Here is a 17,094-nt window from a genome sequence, read left to right as displayed (position 1 = left end):
ATTGGGGTTATTCTTGCTTAGATATAAAAAAGAAGGACTGTAAGATAAGTATTTAGCCCTTAGGATTTTATTCCAATCTTTAACTCCTTCTAAAGGTAACCATCCCAATTTAGAGACAAGGGCTTTGTTCATACTTTTAACATTTTTGACACCAAGGCCACCATTCTCCTTGGATTTACATACTTGATTCTAGTTGATGAGAGCCATCTTTCTCTTTTCCTCCACTCCTAACCACATTAATCTCTTTTGGATTTTCTCCAAGATATCTGCCACCTTCCCAGGCATTAAAGAAAAAGAAATAAAGTACACATGGATAATTTGGAGGTATGCTTTAAGGAGAAGGAGCTTACCTCTAAAATTTAATAGTTTTCCTTTCAATCCTATCAATTTATTTTGAAACTCCTCTATGACATTATTCCAGTAATTATGAATAGGTTTCTCTATGGAGAAAGGAAAACCAAGATACATATCTGGGAAATATTGGATTTGGCATTCCAATTTGACATAAATCTTTCTTTGCATGTCTTTTTGAGTGTTAAAAAGGAAGAGTTTACTCTTATGAAAGTTAATGTATTGGCTAGACAATTTGGCACAATTAGCTAATAGGGAATTCCAAGCCTTTGCTTCATATAAAATAGCTTCTCCAAAATGGATGGATCACCCATGAATTTCTCATGTGTAGCAGTGGGGATATTAGAGGTCACTTTGACACCAAAAATATCTCTAGAGAGCATTAGTCTATTTAGGTTTCTACGTAGCCCATTTGTCACAATTATAAATAGGCAAGGGAAGAGAGGATTTCCTTGCCTAAGGGCTATACCAGTAGTAAAAAACCCTCAAGGGGTACCATTGACAAGAACAACATAGCACATCGAGGTGACATAGTTCATAATAATTTTGTGGAACACTAGAGAAACCAAATTTAGTTAACACTTTATCAAGGAATGACCATTTCACCCTATCATAAGCTTTATAAATGTCAAGATTAAGAATGATGACTAGTTTAACATTGCCATTCATTGAATGTAAGATTTTGTGAGTTGCAATGACCACATCCATAATATTCCTCCTACCAACAAAGCCTTTTTAATTTTTTGAAATGATGTGTTTCAAGATAGGCTTCATCCTATTCACTAAAACCTTGGCACGAGCAGAATGGGGTCAATATTTTTAGGAATGAGCAGAATGTAGGTTTGATTAGTTTTATTCACCATATTACCAGTTCTAAAGAAGTGATAGATAGCTTTGAAAACATGCTCTCCCATAATGTCCCAATATTCCTAGAATAATGTTGAGTGGAATCCATCAGGACCTAGAGATCCATAGGAGTCTAGGTCATTCAGATTATCTTCAACTTTCTTATGGGAGATCACAAGTTTCCTTTCTAAGTCCTTTTTCTTTTAAAAAATATTACCAAAGGAGAACTTATTCCATTTCTTCACCTTCTCTCTGATAACTCCTAGCTTAAAGTTTAAATTTAACAAAGGATAGGAATTGGCTAGTGCCTATTGCCATCCATCTATTGGGTCTCTTAACTTTCTGTTGGATTGCCACATTATCTCAAATTCAAAAGGTCCATCATTTCTTTTTCCAACTTTCCATTCCATGAGCATAGTACTATGGTCCGACCCCTTTCTAGGTTTATCCTCCAATAAGAAGTCATCAATATTACTCCAATTTGAAGATAGAGAAAACCTAACCAATTTTAAATTCGATAAAGCTTTTTTCATGTCTCCTATTGGAACACATAAAGCTCACCCCTTTGAGGTCTAGATCCAACAAACAAATCACTTGGAAGAAATCTTCTAGGTCTTCCATACTATTGAAGAAGTCCTATGAGCCTCACTATTTCAATAAAGGGTATCGAGCAGTGTTGAAATCTCTAGCTAGCACTGATATAACATTCTAATTATTATGGATCATATTTTTAAGGAAATCCCATTGTTTCTTTCTTTTTCCTCTTGAGTTTGAAGTGTAGGCATTCATAATATTCGAGTACCAACCAGTAACAATGTCATGGAAAACTAAAATGATGGAGTTCACATCAGAATTTAAAAGAATACCTAATATTTTGTTTGTATTTTAGACAATAGCCATCCCTCTAAAAGTACCATAGGCTTCTTGTTAGACCCAAGAGGACAATGACTAGATGTAGGACATCACCTTGTCAAAGTTATCTTTACTCATCTTAGTTTCTTGAACGAGCACCGTATCAACTTTAAAATCTAGTAAGACACTTTTTAGCATATGTTTCTTAAGGTGGTTGTTTAGACCTCTAACATTCCAGGAAAGTATTTTGACCATAATCACAAAGGTGAAACCACTCTAGTTATTGACACACCATAACCCTGCATATAGAACACCTGGTTATAACCCTAGAGGGACCTCATCCCCTACTAGAATCTTCTGGAGATCCCCCATACCTTTAGTGATTCCTTTTTCCCTTGGGGGTTTACCCACTTTCTTGTCTCTACCAACATATATGTTTTATTCTTCCTTTTGTTTTTCTTGTCTACCATTGTCCAAACCACCTCCTCCAACATAAGAGACTCATAATCTCTTTCTAACCCCAAACTTCACTAAGGGGAAGTAAGAGTTGTCTGGAGGGCCCACCAAAAGAGAATGATGGCCTAGGGATAACCATAAAGATACAAGAATTACCGAGAAAAGATAATTTAGGGGATGAGGGACTTTTCACCCAACACATTTAGAGGAGGAATCCTTGGAAGCCCTTGTCGACATATCTAGTATTTTTTGTTGTGTTGGGGTCAATGGGAAACCTCCACCTCCTTTTGAGGGACTAACCACATTATTTGAGGATTGGAGAGTTCTAGAGTCTTAGATTCAAAACCTTGAACACTTAGGGCCCTAAAGGAACAAAGGACAAACTCCCAAACCTTGGGATTCAGATTTTGGGGTTTCTTCATCCCCTCCTTCCAAGACAGGCCTACACTCAGGTTCTTCTTCTGTAAGGAAAGGATAGGATTAGATGCCTAGAAATATTAGCTGGGACCATAGAAGGAGTCTCTAACTTTGATTCTAGGCTACATAGGTCACATCTACCCAAACCTTTTAAATCTTAAGCAAAACAAATCTAATTTTTTAGAGAACAGGGTTTGGATGTAGGAACCCAACCTAGAATCAATAGTGACCTCTAATGGAAGAACTTGATTAATAGTCACATGGGATTTTGTTTGGGTGACCTTATAAATTGCCACTAGTGATCTGAAGGATTCAACAGAACCTATAAAAGACCTCATTATTCTAGAACTCCACGGGAAAACTTGACAATCTTACCACATAAGAGCATGATACTGCAAGTCAAGGCAGGGTCCATCTTAGGTTTCCACTTACGAATATTGAGGATATTTCTTGTGTTCAATCCCAGAGTCCAAGGTCCATTCATGAGGACAAAAAAGAAGCCATTAACCAAGGCATTAATTTTAATACTCCCTTTTAGGGACCAAGTCAAAACTGCCCACTACCTCAGTTGTTCCATAGAAGGTTTGAATAGAGGGAATTTTCCAAAAAAGGTCATCCCCAAATCATCAATCTTGCATCAATAATCTCATCACGAATAGAGATAGTATGGCTAGAGACCAATCAAGAACTCACAAAACATTTTACAATATTTCCTTAACTCAGAAAGTATGTTACACTACATCCTCTATTAATTAGTTGTAATTCAAATTTTCCAATTGGAACCAAAACTCTTGCCTAACTAGGGTTTGGTTGTAGGTTGATTAATCGAATAGCTTCGAACAAAAATATGATTGTAATTGTGATATTTTATCGTATGCAAATGAAAAAATGGGGTACAATGAATATGTCTACAATTGGTGATGAAAATCTCATGAATTTTGGATGCCTTTATAATAGATATGATGTTTGATTTTTCTTTGTGGGATTATGTGTGTAGGGCTTGGATAAGACTAATGTTGCTAATCCTGCTAGTAGATTTGATCAAAAGGGTCATTAGAGTGGAAGACTAGGTATAAATCACCACTTTGGAGTTTTAATTTTTCATCAAAGCATTACATATTTGTCTTGTAATAATTACCATGAATGTTGGAGTTTGAATTTGGGGTATCATGTTCAACCATTGATCATGACTGTTACCAAAAATTTAGATGACTTGATGCATTGGATAATCTCCATAATATAACTTGAAAACCATAGCTCTAATGGTCAGACTCACCCATTCATTATCATTAGTTATAAAGAAATGTGATAGTTATCACCTGTGATCTTGAATGAGATGCAAGAAATTTATCATTAGTTTAAAAGAATAAGGTGTTTTATAGGTCAAGTAGGTTTGCTGATTAGGCTATAAGTGTACATCACAAGAATTTTCTCTATCCATGTGTTCATACTTGCCTGATGTTTAACAACATGGACAAGTATTTGGACTAGTTATGAGAAAATTAGAAGTGGTAATTAATAACGATTTGGGAAAGCAAAGGAGCACATCAGAGAAACTTGGAAAATTGAAAACTCTAATCAAAGGTGTGGTCAAAACAATAATGCAAGGGACTCTAAGTTATACTTAACTATCAAGTTGCCAAAGGAAGTTAAAAAGGGACTCTACATTATACTTAACTATCAAATTTCCAAAGGAAGTTAACAAGTGAATAGAAATGGAGTGCAAAGTGCATTAGGGCCCAATATGCCTTAGAGTTTTACCCCGGCTCTTGAATTCAAGTTTAGTCTGTGTAAAGGTTTTGTCATAATGCAGGGTATTTCAAGTCATTTTTCTATCTTGGTTGTAAAAATCACACACTAACAATTAATTTTCAAATTAAAAGTATTCAATAGTTAAAAATGACTTACTTTTAGCTCTAGTACATGGTGTTTATGGGTAATGACTAGAAGTGGCATAAAAAGTCAATAGATAAATTAGATTGAGTTTTTTATTATTGATTTTGGAATATACTTTGATTATTTATATATATTATCACTATGAGAGGTTCTATTGGTGGTAGGAGCTTCATCTATAAAAGTGTGTGTGTGTGTGTGTGTGTGTGTGTGTGTGTGTGTGTGTGTGTGTGTGTGTGTGTGTGTGTGTGTGTGTGTGTGTGTGTGTGTGTTGTTTGGAAGTTTTTATATTTATATGAGGATCTTAATTTTTGTGAGCATATTTAGATCTAAGATTTGTAAATCAATGTTGTATTGTCTTAAACTTACAAATTGTTAATTACGATAGTTTGTGAAACCCCAAACCTACAAATTAGAATTCTACTTTTAAATTTTTATTTTTAGTTTTTAGTTTTGATTCCATTTCTTATTAATCTAATATATTTTAAAAATTATAGTATTTCAATCAAATTAATTGAAAATGTTGTTGGAATTCTTTAGAATAATTGAGAGGAGGGGGGGGTGTGAATTAGTTGTTCAAGGTACAAATGCATAAATAAAAAATTTCATAGCTTAGTGAGCCAATAAAACATTCATACTCATGCATGCATCCATAGGATACTGCAGTTACTAAAAATTGTAAGTTATTGTCAAATCAACTAGCAGAAATGAAAAACATGAAACATAATAGATTCATCAATGCTCTTGACACAATGATTTACATGGAAACCCAATTTGGGAAAAACCACCAGTAACATGCTACTCCTTTTCACTCTTTTGAAGTGATACCCTATGAAAGGCCAACCCTATTAAAGGTTAAAATACACAGTGTTAAATGTAACCTTGTTAGAGGACTTAGGCCATTCACTTGGAATGCCACCTTGTTAAAACATTTACAAATGAATATTAAGTCAACCTTAATCCAAAAGATTTACCCTAGACTAATACAATTGTTAGAGAGCAACAATAGAGTTTTGTTTTGATACAACTTACAACTTTTCTTATAGATTACAGATCTCCTATCTCAATTCTTCTTGGCATTTATACTTTGTAGCTTTGATAGCTTGTTTACCCTTCAAGCATTAATCTCCTTAAGACTTCTTGGTTAGCATGCCAATGCAGTCACCTTCTAGGTCACTTGATGAAGCAAAACATTGTCTCCCTTAGGTTCTCGCATCCAACTCTCTGCTCCCTTTGCTTCATGACCAAATATTCCTATAAATAGGAAATTAAGATACCTTTTCTCTTTATTTTTGATCATCCATTTTAGGCTTTAGACGGATTAGGTAGGATACAATGTATCTACCCCATATTCCATTTTTCTTCTAGAAACTTCGTCTAGAGTCCATTTGAATTCACCTAAAAATGATTTACCTCAAATTTTGTGCCACCATCTCATCATTCTTATCTTCCTCCTAGTTCAAAAAATTCAAGAAAATAAACTTGTTAGCTTAGATTCAACAAATCTTTGATATTTGAAGTAATGTAGTAGCTTGGCATTATCAACCTTCTAATGCTTGGCACATATTGTGTTGCTCGGCATCAACTAAAGTTTACTAGCACTCAGCATCCACTATTTTTCTTGGCATACACTAGAATTTTCTTTTACTTGGTTCCAACTAACTTTTTTCTTGGCTTGTACTGACTTTGCTCAGCACCTACTATCCATTTGGTTAAGCTTGGTAGACAAACTTTGTGTAACTTCTTCTTCTTAAGTTTCTAAGTGTAACCAACCTTTATAACCTTAAGTAGATTATCAATACATCATGTCATCATTGTCTTAACTAATCCTTGTACTTCATTACATAATCATAACTCAAACTTTCCTCTAGGTACTATTTGATGCAAGAGCATCCAGAGGTTTAAGGGCAATCCCGTGTCACCCAAAAAAATGTACCTAGACATAGTTTCTATTTCATGTGTTTTCATTTCTAGATACCCATTTGGGTCAAATAAAGGTTCCAACTCTCATAGTTCCACTATTAGTGTTCTGGATTAGAGTATTTAAGCACCTTGGGATACGTGTAAATGCTAGAAAATAGGACTATGTAATTGAGCCATGATTATGGTGAATTAGAAGGTGTAAATTGGAGGGAGGATTAAAATTGTAATTTAGAACATTCCAAAAAAAGAATCAAGTCAAAAGGCTGCATGGTTTGAAAGTTGTCATAGTTTTTCAATTTTTGGAGACCTCCTAAGAATGCTTCAAAGTCAGGTTTGAGGCATTAAGTGACCTCGTACAGGGCTAAAAAATGGGATACAAGCAATGCTTGTCCATAGGGCTATAGAGCACTCCAGGAGCTTTCTGAAAATGTAAACATTTCGTCGATCGGAGCTATGGTTCAAAATTTATGCCTCCCGAAAGTTTGGCTACCGTTTTTGGATTATTCTAATTTTGTACCGACTTCTAAAGTGACTTTTGGAGCCTTCCATTTTGGTGGTGGATGCCAACTAGCACTTTCTAGAATGTATTCCTAATCCTTAACCCTTTGGGGTCTATTTAAGGACACTTCTGGCATTGTAAAAGGCAGTTCATAGTGGAGTTTGAGAGAAGGTACTGGAAGAAGAAATTATCTCCATATTTATGCTATTGTAAGCCCAGAGGGCATGTTTTGGAGTCTATTTTCTCTACACTAAGTGTACTAGCATATTTTCATAGTTAATAAAGTTTTCCCTTTTTTGTTGTGTCCATTCTATGCTTGGGTTGTGTCTCCATCACTATTATTACCTTTTATTGATCAAATCCTCTTCATCAATCAACTAAGCGATAGTACTTGAATCTTATAAGCAATTGTCTTACTAGCAGATAGCAGGTTTGACATCAGTGACAAAAAAATGATTGAAACATATAGTCAACTTAAATAATCTCCATCTTTTAGTAATCTCTCTCAACAATATCCCTCTTTGGCATTGATGGAAAACAAAATTGATCAACCAAGTCACCTAAATAGTAAAATACTTTGTTCAACCAAACTGACTAGGTTAAACAGTAAGACAATACCAAAAAGAAAACTTGTGTCAAAATTTCTCCCTCTATTTCCATCATTTTATTTGGTTACAAAACTCTTTCTTATGACTCCCTCTAAGTTTCTTCTTGTATAACTCCCTCTTACTAGGTAGATTAGGATTTATCCATGATTCTCTTCTGATTAGGAACATCAATAATTAACTCCCTCTAGGATTGATATCTCTTTTAGATGATGATCAAACTAATGTTATTTTCTCCTTTATGATCAGTAGAATATCTCCCTCTTTTTTGAATCTTGGTCAATTCAATATGTCCTTATCTATTATGGCTCTTAATCAGTAGAATATCTCCCTATCTATTTTGTCTCTTGATCAGTAGAATATCTCCCTCTTTGACAACAATGTCAAAGACTTTTCAGCTTTTCATCTTTAAACATGTAGATGTAGGCTTTTTTAGTTTCTTCAATTTCTCTATTTATCACCTTGCTGATGACTATTTTGAAGTTTTATTACTTTGATTACTTTAGGAAGCTCCTAAAGTAAGATCCTCTACATCAATTTGTAACATTTGGCAATCAGTTTGTTTGATGTAGGTAAATCTTCTTGTTACTTAGATAGCCTTTGATAGGGGTATCACCCCTAATTTACCTCTTAGATACTCATAAGCATCTTTAGGTAATGATTTTGTGAAGATATCAGCAATTTTCTCCTTTATGTTAACATATTCCATCTTCACCTCTTTATCTTGAACTAACTCTCTCAAGTAATGATACTTGATTGCAATGTGCTTTGTCTTTGTGTGCATTACTAGATTCTTTGATATATTTATAGCACTTATATTATCACAACAAAGTATCACTATTTATGTGATCTCTTCCTTCATTCATCTGAGTAGCTACTTGATCCAAACAATGTTTGTGCAATTTATAGCAGCAACAACATATTCAGCTTTAGTAGTAGATTGTGAAGTATGACTTTGTTTCTTACTAGTCCATGTAACTAGTCTTTTGCCTAAGAAAAATGCTCCTCTACTGGTGCTCTTTTGTCATCTATGTTTCCAACCTAGTTAGCATTAGTGTAGGCTTTCAAGTCAAACCTTTCATTCTTCGTGTATAATAGACCAAACTCTTCTAGTTCCTTCCAAATATCTCATTATTCTTTTCACAGCCATTAAATCATTCTCCCTAGGATTTGTAGAGAATCTTGCAACTATCCCTATAGATAATGCAATATCAAGTTTTCTATATACAACATATTTCAATTTTCCAATCATAGACCTATATATTGTTTGGTTCACTTCAGCAGAATCATCTCTTGTGTCCTATCCCCATAGGTGTACTTACTCGTTTGGAATCCTCTAATCCAAAAGTTTTCAATATTTCCTTGATATAATTTGACTGAGTGATGTATATACCATATTTCATCTAATATACTTGCAATCCCAAAAAAAAAATTGATCTCTCTAAACATAGACATTTCAAATTCACGCTTCATCTTATTTGCAAAATCCTTACATAAAGCATCTTGACCTCCAAATATCATATTATCAACAAAAATTTTAGATAATAGAATACATTTTCCTTTCTCTATCTCTATGTATTGATTTATGTTATCATTAGTCCTTTTAAATCATATCTTCACAAGATACTTATGAAGTCTCTCATACCATGCTCATGGTGCTTGTTTCAAAACATATAGAGCCTTACGCAAGCTACATACCATGTTCTTTTTGTTATCATCAACAAAAAACTTCTAGCTATTTTATGTAAACTTCTTCTTCTAATATGCCATTTAGAAATATAGATTTAACATCCATCTAATAGACTTTGAATCCTTTGTATGTAGCATAAGCAAGTAGAGTTTTTACTCCTTCCAATCTGGCAATAGGGGCAAATTTATCTCCATAGTAAATTCTTTCATGTTGTGCATATCCTTTGTAGAATACTCTTGATTTATTCCTTGTGACTTCACCATTTTCATCTAACTTATTTCTAAATACCCACTTGGTGCCAATCACATTTGTGTCTTCTGGTCTAGGAACTAGACTCCATGTTTTATTTTTCTCAATTTCTTCAATCTCTTCTTCCATGGCTTTGTACTAGTCAACATCTTCTAATGCATCTTTTTACTAATTTGGGCTTCTTCATGCTCAAAAAACATGATTCACTTCTCAATCTATTTCTTTTAATTGGTCTTGCATCTTTATCTCCAATGATTTGAGTAGTAGGATGATGTCTTTTGACATATTTGGACAATCTTGGCTCAGGTCTTGTTTCTTCATTTTGTTTTTCAACTTTAGAATCATTGTGTACATCTCTATCAGGTATCTCAACATCTCTTTCATGTATACTAACTTCAGAATCATAATGTGCATCTACTTCATTTTTTAAATTGGCATCTAAATGGAACCCAGTTCCTAAATGCAGCTTGGTTCCTGAATGTAGCTTGGTTCCTAAATGCAACTCGATTCTCATAGGACGTGACTCGACAATCACTATATCTTACTGTTGATTTGTGACTTGATTTGCAACATCTTCTTCAATAGGCATTCCTTCATAGAAGTATACAAATGATTTGTACTCTTTTGGATTTTTCATAGGTTTAGCCTCATGTGCTTCAGTATATTTATCAAAGCTCACATTTTCACTTTCCACAATTTTTTTGGTGTTAGTATTTAAACACTTATAAGCCTTACTTCTTGTAGAGTATCCAAGGAACATACCTTCTTCACTTTTTGTATCAAATTTACCATTCCTAAAATCTATAAGAATGTAACATTTGCTTCCAAATACCTTAAATTATTTTACATTTGGTGAATATCCATACCATAGTTCAAAAGGTGTTAAATGAGTACCTTTCTTGACTTGCACATGGTTCAAAGTATAGATAGTTGTGCTTACATATTCTCTCCAATATTTCAAAGCAACATTCTTCTCTATCATGAGTGTTATAGCACAATCCATTATAGACATGTTTCTTCTTTCAAAAATCTCATTTTGTGGAGGGATTCTGGGAGTAGATATATGTCTTTTGATTCCTCTATCATTATAGAACATCTGAAACTCATTTGATGTGAATTCTCCTCTTCCATCAAATCTCAAACATTTTAAGCTTTTTCCTGTTTCTTTCTCAACTACTACCAAGTACCACTTAAACATTTGAAAAGCATCAGATTTGTTTTTTAGAAATATAATAGTCATCATCCTAGAATAATCATCAACAAATAACATTATGTACTTATCTCCTTTTTTATCTTTGCACTTCAATTAGTTCACACAAGTCAATATGAACAATCTCTAGTATTTCTTTAGAGGTATAAGCTTTACTCTTAAAAATTGACTTTGTCATTTTGCTTAGATGACATTGTTTGCACACTACATTATCAAGCTTTTTCAACTTAGGCAATCCTCTAAATTTCTTCATGTTACTGATACTAACCAAGTTATCAAAATTAATATGACATAGCCTTTTGTTCCAAAGCCATACATCATCAAATTTTACAATAAGATAAGTAGCATCCTCTATATTAAGATAGAATAGATTACTTATAGTTTGATCACTTTTTCTAATCAGTTTTCAATTTGTGTCATATACCTTAGCAATCTTGTTTTCAGATTCAACCTTGTATTCCAAATTTTTTAGTTGTGACACAGTCAACAAATTGTAGTTTAGTCCTTCAACATAGCAATCATTTTAAAATGAAATCTTATCTGTGAGTTTGATAGATCCTTTTCCTTTTATCAAACATGGTGCATCATTAAAAAATCTTACACTATTACCATCATAAAAATTTAAGGTAATGAACTTACTTTTGTCTTTAGTCATATGATGTGAGCATCCACTGTCAATGATCCATCTATCATTTTTGTTCACACAAGTCACAAGTGTAGTTGCCTCATCTTCATCAGATTTGTCCTTCATTGAAACATACACCACTTCATCATCATGTTCATCAGAATCATTCCCTTAAAAAATGTAGCATTTCTTGCCTTTGTCTTTGTAATCCTTGTTGTCTTCATTTCTTATACCTTTTTATTTATCACTACCTCTATTGTTCTTCTTATCTAGGCATCTAGTAGCAATATGACCAATCTCATTGCAATTGAAATAAATGATAGGTAACTTGCCTTTACCTTTGTGGAATCTTCTTGCTAGTAGTGCTTCTAGTTGTTCAACATCTTCCTCATCTATATCATTATCACTAGACACATTTTATTTTCCTTTTCTTCTTCTGCTTCTTCTCATCAAAATCCTTCAATTAAAACTTAGCTTTGAAAGTAGATTCAAGACCCTTAGGTTTGTAATTGTTAAAGTTAGATAACTCAAAATTAGTGATTCTTCCTACCAAACCTTCAAGGGTTAGATTATTTCCTGGAATACATCTCAATTCTTGAATTGTAGAAACTCTAATAATATAAATAGGCAATAATGTTCTCAAGGCTTTGCTTAACACAATATCATCATCTATCTAACAAGTAGCTCCTCTTATTGCATTGACAACTTCTTTTATCCTAGCGACATATTGAGCAATATTCTCACCTTCTTCCATTCTCATATCATCAATCTTACCTCTAAGACTCTCAAATTTTTCTCTTTGAACATCTTTGTCTCCTCCATAGATAGTGTGTAGAGCATCCCGTGTTTTCTTTGTAGAGTCACATCCTTTGATATCATCAAATTTAGCATAGCTTAGGGCAGAGGCAATCTCCAACATCAAATGATTATGTCCTTTCTTCTTCTTCATGTCTTCAACAATTAGGGTTCTAGTTGAATTGACATGCTCCACTGAGATGGTAGATTGTGCATGATCTCCAAGTCCTCCAAGGTATAACTTCATAAGGTTTTTCCATGTAGGAAAATTATCTCTATTAAGCTTGGGTAAACCTCTTTTTGACATCTTGATCTATGTGCTTCTAGCACCTTCAAACTAGTCCTCTTAAGCAGATGGCTTTGATAACAATTTTTGAAATTCTTTAGAATAACTGAGAAAGGGGGTGAATTAGTTATTCAAGGTCTATATGCATAAATTAAAAAATTCACATCTTAGTGAACCTATAAAAGATTCATACTCATGCATGCATCCATAGGATAATGTAGTTGTTAAAACTTGTAGGTTACTATCAAATCAACTTGGAAAAATGTAAAGCTTGAAACATAACAGATTCATCAACACACTTAACATAATGATTTACATGGAAACCCAATTTAGGAAAAACCACCAATAACATGCTACTCCTTTTCACTCTTATGAAGTGATGCCTTGTGAAAGGCCAACCCTATTAAAGGTTACAATACACACTATTAAATGTGACCCTATTAAAAGATTTCAACCACCCAGTTAGGAGTAGGCCTTGTTAGAGGACTTTAGGCCATTCACTTGGAATGCCACCCAATTAAAGAATTTACAAATAATTGTTAGGTCAACCTTAATCCAAAGGATTTACCATAGAGTGATACAATTGTTAGAGAGTAACAGTAGAGCTTTGATTTGATACAACTTACAAATTTTCTTGTAGATTATAGATCTCTTGTTTAGTCCTAAGTTCTACTTGGCCTTTATACTTTGTAGCTCTGATAGCTTGTTCACCCTTTAGGCATCAATCTCCTTAAACATTCTTTCTTAGCACATCAATGCAGTCACCTTTTAGGTCACTTGATGAAGAAAAACCTTGTCTCCCTTAGGTTCTCACATCCAACTCTCTACTTTCTTTGTTTCATGACTAGACATTCCTATAAATAGGAAATTAAGATACTTTTCTGCTTTATTTTCTATTGCCCATTTTAGGGTTTGGATGGATTAGGTGAGATACAATGTATCTACCCCATATTCCATCTTTCTTCTAAAAACTTCTTCAAGAGTCCATTTGAATTCATCTAAAAATGGTTTACCTCAAATTCTATGCCACTAGCTCTTCATCCTTATCTTCCTCTTGGTTCATAAAATTCAGGAAAACAAAATTGTCAGCTCAAATTTAGTGAATCTTTGATCTTTTAAGTAATGTAACAGCTTGGCATTATCAACCTTCTAATGCTTAGCACATACTACATTGGTTGGCATCAACTAAAGTTTACCAGCGCTTGGCATCCATTGAACTTTACTTAGCATCCACTAGTTTGCTGGGCATACACTAGAATTTTCTTTTACTTGGCTCCAACTGAATTTCTACTCGGCTTGTACTAACTTTGCTCGACACCTACTATCCATTCGGTCAAGCTTAGTAGATAAACTTTGTGTAACCTTTTCTTCTAAAATTTTTAACTAGCCTACCTTAAGTAGATTATTAATACATCATATCATCACTATCTTAACTAATCCTTGTACTTCATTACATAATCATAACTCAACATTTCATCTAGGTACTATTGTCACCTCTTATTGATCAAATCCTCTTCATCAATCAACTAAGTGATAGTACTTGAATCTTATAAGCAATTGTCTTACTAGCAGATAATAGGTTTTACATCAGTTGCAAAACAATGGTTGAAACACATAGTCTTCAACAATCTCCCTCTTTCAGTAATGTCTCTTAGCAATAGTTTGTAGATTACTTCACTAAATATTTGAATGTCTTGTAGTAATAAATTTGTTGTTAGCCTCTCCTTTTTTATTAGTAATGAAAAATAACAACTTACTATTGTTTTCTTCAAAAAAAATTGGAGGGAGATTTGTTGGAAACTTCAATTCTTAGCCTTTTAAAATTGGTTGGAAACTTTCTTCATTTTAATATTGCATGTGACATGTTTGAACTTTTCTGAATTAATTAGTAATTCAAAAATTTTCTTTAGAATTTTCTCTTTATTTTAGTTAACATTTTATTTTGGAAGCATTTGCAGTTTAAAAAAAATGAAGATGTGTTTTATACTAGATTCATTATTGTGGGTTAAAAGTTTATGTATTAGATATACTCCTATACATTTCTAATTAAATATTTTTTTATTATAAATATGTGTTTGAATTAAATTATTATGTTTATTTAAATTTTGTTACCAATAAATTTAAGTATAGTTGAGAAATGTTTTATATATTTATATAAATATTGGAAAATAAATTTACTAAAATGAAAATTAATATTCATTTATCAATTAGATGCATTTATGAATTGACTATTTACTTATGCTTGAAGATCAACACATTGAAATTTTAATCTTTTTTGAAGTTATATAGAAAATTATTTGTAAGATAAGTGTTTGATTAATTTGTTAGCACAATGAATTATAATTCATTTATGTAAATAAGCACAATTTATATTGGTTCATTAGGTAGCATTTAAAAATAGCTTTGTTCTTCTATTTTTTTCATGGTTATATAAGAATTTACTTCTATCTTTGTTAATTAAGATAAATTATATATGTTGACATTAAAAATTTACATATAATTATAAATTAATAAAAAAATTTAAAATAATTTACATTTAAAAAAATCAAATTAATAGTTTTAGTAATTCCCTCTATTACGGAGATATACTAAATTTCTATTGGCTTATTGTTGCATATATAAAAGCATGCAATTGCTTTAAATTTCCTTTTGACCAACATATGTGATATTTTTAGCAAGAAGAAGAAACAAATTATTTATTAAACTAAAATTATATACTTTTCTTCATTGATAAACTTTCATTATACGACCCTAATTTTCTAAAATTAAATTTAAAAATTATATCATATTCATACAAAATAATAAGAAAAAAGTCAAATAAAGAATGTAATTTAGTCATGAGGAAATATTCAATATGTACTTGCTTATCTCATTTCCACATCAATCGTCTCGTGTTAGGCATTTCTTTGTGCTTCATTAAAATTCATGTCCTCTTCTTTGTGTTTCATCTCTATCCACATTACCATTTTCTGCTAACTTATTTTCATTTGGCTTTGTCTGTTTGGTTGCAAGAATTGTCAAATGTGACATTTAGTAATGTTGGAATAAGCCCACTTCTAGAATTCTTGCATTCTTAAAATAATTTTTGGAATATCATTTGAACATGTTTGGTTGAACTGGAAGAGGAGTCTAATGATGCATATTCTATGTTTGGTTGCAAGAATTGAATTTGGAATTGGAACAAGTTTTCTTTAAATTTTAATAATTTGAGTATCAAACAACAGTAACGAGTCCTTTTGGAGTTGGTCTTGCTCAATACATTTGAGAGAAATCTATTAAAACTCCCTGACTATGCCTCTATCATTGCTTGTCTCACCATATTTTACCAAAAAAATAACTTCCCTCCAATAATTTGGCTTATACAACTAGGGCCGGACTCGATGAGATATAAAATTTGGTTTTAAAAAAAATAGAATAGGAATAGGCTATTCCTATTACACTTTTTAAGTAGGAATTCCACTATGCTCATTTCTGGTTGAAATTAGAAATAATAAATTCTAATTCTACTTTTTGTGTTTACAACCAAACACTAAATTTCAGAATTCTAACATTCATATTTTCCTATTCCCATCAAATTTTGACCACCAAATGAGCCCTAATGGCGTCGTATCAGCTAGAGTCAATATTTCCACTATTTCTCTAGATTTTTCTAGATGACTTAAATATCACACATTAAGGCTTGATTTTTAAGCTAAAAGTGTTAAATAGTCAAAGATAATTTATTTTTCAAGTTTAATTTCTTCCTTAGTGTGTGATATTTAAGACTGACTAGCTTTTTCTTGTATTTCAAGCCCATTTATTAAATTATCTACTTTGAATTCTTCTGTCGTTTCCTACAAATTTTAACTAATACATCTAGTAGTCTTAGAATAGCACACGTTATTAGTCTTAGAGCAACACATGCTATTATATCTCCTAGAAGCTTGCTACTTTATCCACCAATTCCTTCTTGTTTCTGCAAGTTTCATTAAAAATTGCCTAACAAACACATTTCATGCTAACTATTTTAAGAGCCTTTGCAACTTCCATGCAAGCCTGGGATTTGATGGTCGTATTGGCCATTGTGGTCATTTTTACACATTTGAACCGTATATGATAGGGGGAAAAGGCCGTATAAAATGATAGGATGAATTTTTAACTAATCATCAATATGACAAGTAAATTTATTACTAAACCATCAATATTTATTATAAGAAAATTAATATTATGATATAGATAAATGTGATTATACAATCTTTATAATATACATTTATGATAAATAGAAATAATTTTATATGATATATGTTTCTATTTTTTTGTTTCTCTTTAGATATGTTTCTATTTTGATGATTGTATATATTAATTTAGAATCTTGGTTTAATAGAATATAAAGAGTTTTAAAAACTTATTTTTAGTAT

Source organism: Cupressus sempervirens, chromosome 8, assembly GCF_028749045.1.
Source record: "Cupressus sempervirens isolate cs-2001-9-10 chromosome 8, ASM2874904v1, whole genome shotgun sequence".
NCBI lineage: Eukaryota > Viridiplantae > Streptophyta > Pinopsida > Cupressales > Cupressaceae > Cupressus > Cupressus sempervirens.
This window is presented reverse-complemented; position numbering follows the sequence as displayed.